Source organism: Melozone crissalis, unplaced genomic scaffold, assembly GCF_028551555.1.
Source record: "Melozone crissalis strain CALT ecotype California unplaced genomic scaffold, PUWL_Pcris_2 ptg000218l_1, whole genome shotgun sequence".
Lineage (NCBI taxonomy): Eukaryota > Metazoa > Chordata > Aves > Passeriformes > Passerellidae > Melozone > Melozone crissalis.
The window spans coordinates 707,374-714,370 of record NW_026535981.1 but is presented as its reverse complement, the minus strand read 5'-3'; the positions used below and the strand labels follow the sequence as shown (position 1 = coordinate 714,370).

The 6,997-nt window shown below is 53.0% G+C and overlaps 1 non-coding gene across 1 annotated transcript; it reads left to right on the top strand.

Moving 5' to 3' along the window:
• Positions 1-6,419: 6,419 nt before the first annotated feature.
• LOC128949293 (small nucleolar RNA SNORD45) lies at positions 6,420-6,502 on the top strand. The gene has a single exon (XR_008484195.1). It is a non-coding gene; the product is annotated as a small nucleolar RNA SNORD45 (small nucleolar RNA).
• Positions 6,503-6,997: the final 495 nt, after the last annotated feature.

Sequence of the window (6,997 nt, the reverse complement as noted above, 5' to 3'; positions counted from 1 at the left end):
GGTGGGACCGGTATGGACAGTGCTCTCTGTGGGGCTCACGAGGAATGAGCAACAGCCTGTGGAGACACCAGTTAAAACCAGTTAGGACTGGGGCGCTCTCCTGTGCACACCAGTGCTCTCAGTCTAGACTACAGTGCTCCCAGTCTGGCCCCCTGAGCTCAGCAGTCCACACCAGCGCTCCCAGTTCAGCCTGGGGCACTTCCCAGTCCAGCTTGGGGCACTCACCAGTCCACACCAGTGCTCCCAGTCCAGCCCTCTCATCTACCCAGGCCACACCAGTGTTCCCAGTCCAGCCTGGGGCGCTCTTGAGTCCAGCCTGGGGCGCTCCCCTGTCCACACCAGTTCTCCCAGTCCAGACTATGGTGCTACCAGTCTGGCCCCCTGAGCTCAGCAGTCCACACCAGTGCTCCCAGTTCAGACCCCTGAGCTCAGCAGTCCACACCAGTGCTCCAAATTCAGCCTGGGGCACTCTCCAGTCCACACCAGTGGTCCCAGTCCAGCTCGGGGCACTTGCCAGTCCACACCAGTGCTCCCAGTTCAGCCTGGAGCACTCTTCAGTCCAGACAAGGCACTCACCAGCCCACATCAGTGCTCCCAGCTCAGCCTGGGGCACTTCCTAGTCCAGCCTGGGGCATTCTCTAGTCCATATCAATGTTTCCAGTCCAGCTTAGGGCACTCACCAGTCCCCAGCAGTGCTCCCAGTCGAGCCTGGGGCTCTCCACAGTCCACACCAGTGCTCCCAGTCTAGACTACGGTGCTCCCAGTTCAGCCCTCTCAGCTCCCCAGTCCACATCAATGTCTCCAGTCCAGCTTGGGGCACTCACCAGTTCACACTAGGGCTCCCAGTCCAGCCTGGGGCACTCCCCAGTCCACACCAGGGCTCCCAGTTCAGCTCCCAAAAGCTCCGTTAAGGTTTCGCTTTCGAGCCCCCGCCCATCCCGCTCTGCCCCGCCCTCTCCCCGCATCGCCCCGCCCCCATCCCCGCCCAGACCCCGCCCCCTCCGGGCACCATCTCCTTCGCCTCTCAACCCGCTCCAGCCCCCTCTGCCTGGCAACCGATGATGTCACCTCCGCTTTGACCAATCACAGAGGCTATTTCAGGCGTGGGCGTGTCAGGCCGGGATTCCCGCGCGCGCCTTCCGGGGAACGGCGGCGGCTGCGGGGAAGGGACTGTGGCGGCATCGGGACCACACCGGGACCGTCCGAGGGCGACACGGTCCGGACCGGGACACGCTGCGAGCAGCACCGGGGCCCGCACGGGCCCCCGGCACTGCCCGGAACCACCGGCGGGAAGAACCGGGAGCAGGACCGGGAGCCAGCAGGACAGACCGAGACCCACCGGCCACAGCAGAACCCACCGGTCCCCGTGTCCCCGATACTGTCTCCCCCCATTCGCCGGCTCCTGGCCCTGATGGACCCTGAGCGCGGGCGATGGACGCTGGTGGGGAGCTGATGTCGGCTTCTGCTCTTGGTACGGGGGGACCCCGACCGGGGGGGCAGGACCCCTTTGAGGGGCTTTGGGATCTGATTTGGAGGATTTGGACATAGCAGGACCCCTTTGAGGAGCTTTGGGATCTGATTTGGACATAACAGGACCCCTTTGAGAGGCTTTGGGATCTGATTTTGAGGCTTTTTGGACATAACTGGAGGGGGACAGGATGCCGTGGGGGGTTGCAAGGCCAATTTGAGGGGCCAGGACCTAATTTGGGGGAGGCAGAATCTGATTTGAGCGAGGTCAGAAACTAATTTGAGGGGTCAGGACCCAATTTAGAGGTTTTGAGCACCGGGTTTGGGGAATCAGGATCCAGTTTTGGGGCTCGACACGCAATTTTGGGAATGGTCAGGATCAATTTGAGGGGATTTGGGATCCAATGTGGAGGGTTTGGACATAACAGGACCCCTTTGAGGGGATTTGGGATCTGATTTGTGGGTTTGGACATGACTGGGGAGGGGGACAGGACCTGATGGGGGGTTGCAAGGCCAATTTGAGGCCAAAACCAATTTAGAAGTTTTGAGCACCCAGTCTGGGAAATCAGGATCTGACTTTGGGGTTCAACACACAATTTTCGCAGTGGTCAGGACACAATTTCCAGTCCTCTTCCCTCAATTCAGGGGTCACCACCCATCGTGATGACGCTGATGCTGTGTCCCCACCGGTGAGGTGGCCGCCCCCTACTTCACGGGCCATGTCACCCACCGGGTGGCACAGGAGGAGAACGCCTCAGGCACTGTGTGGCCCCTGGGGCTGGGTAGGTGGGTGACGCCGGGTGAAATAAACAGGGCAGGAGACTTTTTCTCCTTTTTAATGCCTTTATTAAAAGTGATCAGCTCAAGGTTGGGAAACTCGATGGGTCCGAAACTGCTCCCAGGGTGACTCGGAGGAGGAGGAAAGTGCAGCTTTGTCCACTAAAGGGCAGAGCTGGGCGTCCCACCTGTGACGGTGTTCACAGGGGTTCTTGGATGAGGGAAGAGATGAGGATCTGACTCCATGTTTCAGAAGACTTGGTTTTTTATTTTATGATATATATTACATTAAAACTATACTGAAAGGATAGAAGACAATGTTTCATCACAAGGCTAGCTAGGAATAGAATAGGAAAGAATGAAAACAAGGGTTTGTGTCTCGGACAGAGTCTGAGCCAGCTGACTGTGATTGGCCATTAATTAGAAACAACCACATGAGACCAATCACAGATGCACCTGTTGCATCCCACAGCAACAGATAATCATTGTTTACATGTTGTTCCTGAGGCCTCTAAGCTTCTCAGGAGGAAAAATCCTGAGGAAAGGATTTTTCATGAAAAGATGCCTGCGACACTTCACCTTGGCAGCAACTGGTATAACTGGTTCACTCTGCAACCCTTTTTTGCCCAAAAAATTGGCAGATTGTTTATTTATAACACCCCTGACCCCTCTGTCCATCCCGGCTGTGCCATCACCCAGCTGGGCTGTGACAGCCTGGCAGCTGAGGTCCTTGCTCAGGGTGAGAGGCAGCAAAGGTTCTCAGCATCTCTGCAGGCTGGGTACTTTGTTCCTCACCTCCAGACATCACGCTGATCTCTTAATTCTGTATTGGCTCGTTGTTTTTGGGTTTTTTTTGGTAAGTTTGGTGGGGTTGCTTCCCATGGCATGCTGGTCCCGAGGTTATTTTGCATTTTCTCTGATGCCCTCCCCCCCATATTCCGTCCTCTCACTGTTTGGAGAGAAGGGCCATCAATTTAGCCTCAGGCAGGGCCATCCCGATACAAAAGGAGCGATTAACTAAAACGACTGGTGATTACAATAACAGACAGGTAGAACTTCACTGTGACTGTGCTCACAGGGGTTCTTGGATTGGGGAAGAGACGAACATCTGACTCCATGTTTCAGAAGGCTTGATTTATTATTTTATGATATATATTACATTAAAACTATACTAAAAGAACAGAAGAAAGGATTTCATCAGAAGGCTAGCTAAGAATAGAATAGGAAAGAATGATAACAAAGGTTTGTGGCTGGGACAGAGAGTCTGAGCCAGCTGACTGTGATTGGCCATTAATTAGAAACAACCACATGAGACCAATCACAGATCCACCTGTTGCATTCCACAGCAGCAAATAATGTCAATGTTTACATTTTGTTCCTGAGGCCTCTCAGCCTCTCAGGAGGAAAAATCCTAAGGAAAGGATTTTTCAGGAGAGATGTCTGTGACAGCCTGACTGCCTGTTCTGACAAAAGCCTGTGCTCTAAGAAACTGCTGCAGCCCAAGACAGAGATAAAGGGGGGGCCCTTGAACTCTGAAACAGAGAGAGAGGCTGCTGTGGAAAGCAGGGTCAAAATGACCCCAGGAATTCTTTCTGATAAAGAAAAATTCACAGGAAATGTAACAGGAAATCAGTAGAATGAATATGTATGAACCTGTTGTGAAATTGCATGCAGATGTATTTGAGAGGGAGGTATGTGACTGTGTTCTCAGGGGTCCAAGGATGAGGGAAGAGATGAAAATCTGACTCCATGTTTCAGGAGGCTTGATTTATTATTTTATGACATATATTATATTAAAACTGAGCAGCCCAGCTTCTGTCCAGGCATTATTTCTTCTAAAGAGCCCATTATCGGTCCAGGGATTATTTATCCTGAGCTGCCCAGCTTCTGTCCAGGGATTATTGATCCCGAGCACCCCAATTTCTCTCCACAGATTATTGATCCCTTACCTGTAGGGTTCCTGCACACCTCAGTACTCCTCAGATGATTGAGCAGCCCAGCCTCTGTCCCAGGATTATTGATCCTGAGCTACCCAGCTCCTGTCCAGGATTATTGATCCTGAGCAGCCCAACTCCTGTTCAGGGATTATTGATCCTGAGTTACCCTGCTTCTGTCGAGGGATTATTTCTCCTGAGCAGCCCAGCTTCTGTCCAGGGATTATTGATCCCTTACTTGTAGGGTTCCTGCACACCCCAACACTCCTCAGGTGATTTAGCACCACAGTAGCCCCCGGATGCAGAGACATTTCTCCATCACATTTAAAAGAAAAGTTCAGGTGGGTTTTCCAATGAGCAATGTGGATTTCCCTGGAGTTCAGCAGGCAGGATCACATACCCCAGAACTAGAGCTTCTGTATCCCTATGGAAAGGTGATGGCACAGGGAATATCTGCTCTGCTGCTGACAAACAGCTGCAGCTGCTTTGGGTGCCTGAACATCTGCAGTGACAACTGCACCCAGCTGTTCCTGCTGCAGGGAGCGATTTTGGGAAAACATGGGCAGGATTGAGATGCTGTTCCCAGGTGCCTTCTAGAGCAGTATCAATAATCTTTCTGGAAGGAATGAGCTCCTGAGTTTTGTTTTGCATTCTTTTATAGAAGAAAAGAAATTTATTAAACTGTTGGTTTCTCCAGTGTCATTGGAGAGGTGGCACTTTCAGCCTCCAATCCATGGTCACTTTTAAAAACCTATAAATGTTAGAGTCAGAAAATAAACTTCCTTTTCCTTCACCTTCAGAATCCCTGAAAAGAACTGCTGCACCTCACCTGCACCTGGGTGCTGGGCCCCAGCTCCTGAGGGCAGCATCATCTGCCTGCTCACCTGTGACACAGGTACCAGCTGGGGAGTGAAAGAGCTGGGGCTGGGTGATCCCAGCGACAAAATAAAGCTATGCCTGCTTTTAATGTACGAATTGGTGTTAAAAAGTGTGAAAAACGCTAATCACGTGTTTTTAAAATGTCAAAAAGTTGAATGATAATAAAATGGTTATAAAAATAGCAATATAATTAGAGTAATAATTGGACAATTTGGATTAGGACAATAAGAGACAATAGAAGCAGAGTTATGCATGTCCGGGTACCTTTTTCTGGGCAAAATAAGCCTGATAAAGGACACACGTTAACAAGGGATTAACCCTTAAAAAACAATAACCTGTTGCATATTCACACACCTCATGCATGATGCATAAATTCCATTCAAACACAGGATTCTGTCTGGTCAGTGTCAGTTTCTTCCTTTGAATCCTGACGGCTTCTTCCCGAGTGAGGCGGGAAGAAGTTCGTTTCTTCTGATAAGAGAGCAATAAATTCTATTTCTCTGAAAGATTTAGGTGTCCTGTGGCTGCTGACTGGTGTGAGTCCTTTCTTTAAAAAAAAAAAAAAAGTATCTTACATAACATGGTTTCTATTTTAACATTTTGTTACAACCTACAACTAGATTTAACACACTACTTAAGGAAACTACTACAGCATCACTTTCTAACGTAACACATCAAGTATTCGTTTGAATATCTGCCAAAAGCCAATCAGAAACCGCACGTTATTCAAAATGCCCATTGCGGTGGGTGGAAGGCGCTGATTGGTGCCGGGGCAGGCGGAGGCGGCTGCGGGCGGGTCCCATTGCCAGCCCGGCCCTGCCCGTTCCGGCCGCGTGTCCCTGGCAGCGGAGCGGCGGCGGGTGCGTGGTGCGGGCCGGGCCCGGGGCTTGTGCAGGGCCGGGCAGATCCGCGGTGCCCGAGCGGGGCCGGGCATGGCTGGGCAGATCCGCGGTGCCCGAGCGGGGCCGAGCATGCCCGGGCAGATCCGCGGTGCCCGAGCGGGGCCGGGCGTGGCAGGGCAGATCCGCGGTGCCCCGAGCGGTCGCTGCCCCGAGCGCGGTGCCCCGAAGGGCGCTGAGGCCCAGGGCTCCGGGCCGGGCCCGGCGAGGCGGTGGAGGGCCGAGGGCGCTGAGGGCGATGGCGGCGGCGCCGAGCCGGGGCCGCGGAAAGAGCCGGGCCGGGGCGGCTCTGCCCGGGGCGGGGTTTGCTGCCAGCAGCGGCACCGGCTCCAGCGCCGGGCCAAGGGCTGCAGTGGCGGGGCCCGGCTGCAGCCACAGAGAGCGGCCCTGGGCGCTGGAAACGGCGGCTCCGGGCTGGGAGGGCCCCAGCAGCAGCAGCAGGAGGAGGAGGAGGCGGTGGCCGGGCCCGCGATGAGCGCTGGCATGTATTATCTGAGCGGCGCTGATGTCTCTCACGCTTTAGCTCTAGAATTACTCTGAGGCCCGGCCAGCCCCCGATCCCTCTGGCAGTGCAGCTTTTCCCACTGCTGGCGTCGAGTGCTTAGACCAGGCTGGGACCCAGCCTGGGGAGAGGGCTCTGAGGCAGAGGGGGAATTTTCCAGAGGAGAAATCCATTTGGATTGAGGTGAAATGTGCATCTGTGAGCTCAGTCTGCAGCTTGTTGTTTAGTCTGACTGTGACTGTGTTCACAGGGGTCCAAGGATGAGGGAAGAGACAAGGATCTGACTCCATGTTTCAGAAGGCTTGATTTATTATTTTATGACATATATTATATTAAAACTATACTAAAAGAACAGAAGAAAGGATTTAATCAGAAGGCTAGCTAAGAATAGCAAAAGAAGGAATGATAACAAAGGTTTGTGGCTCGGACTCTCTGTCCGAGCCAGCTGACTGTGATTGGCCATTAATTGGAAACAACCACATGAGACCAATCAGATCCACCTGTTGTGTTCCACAGCAGCAGATAAGCAATGTTTACAT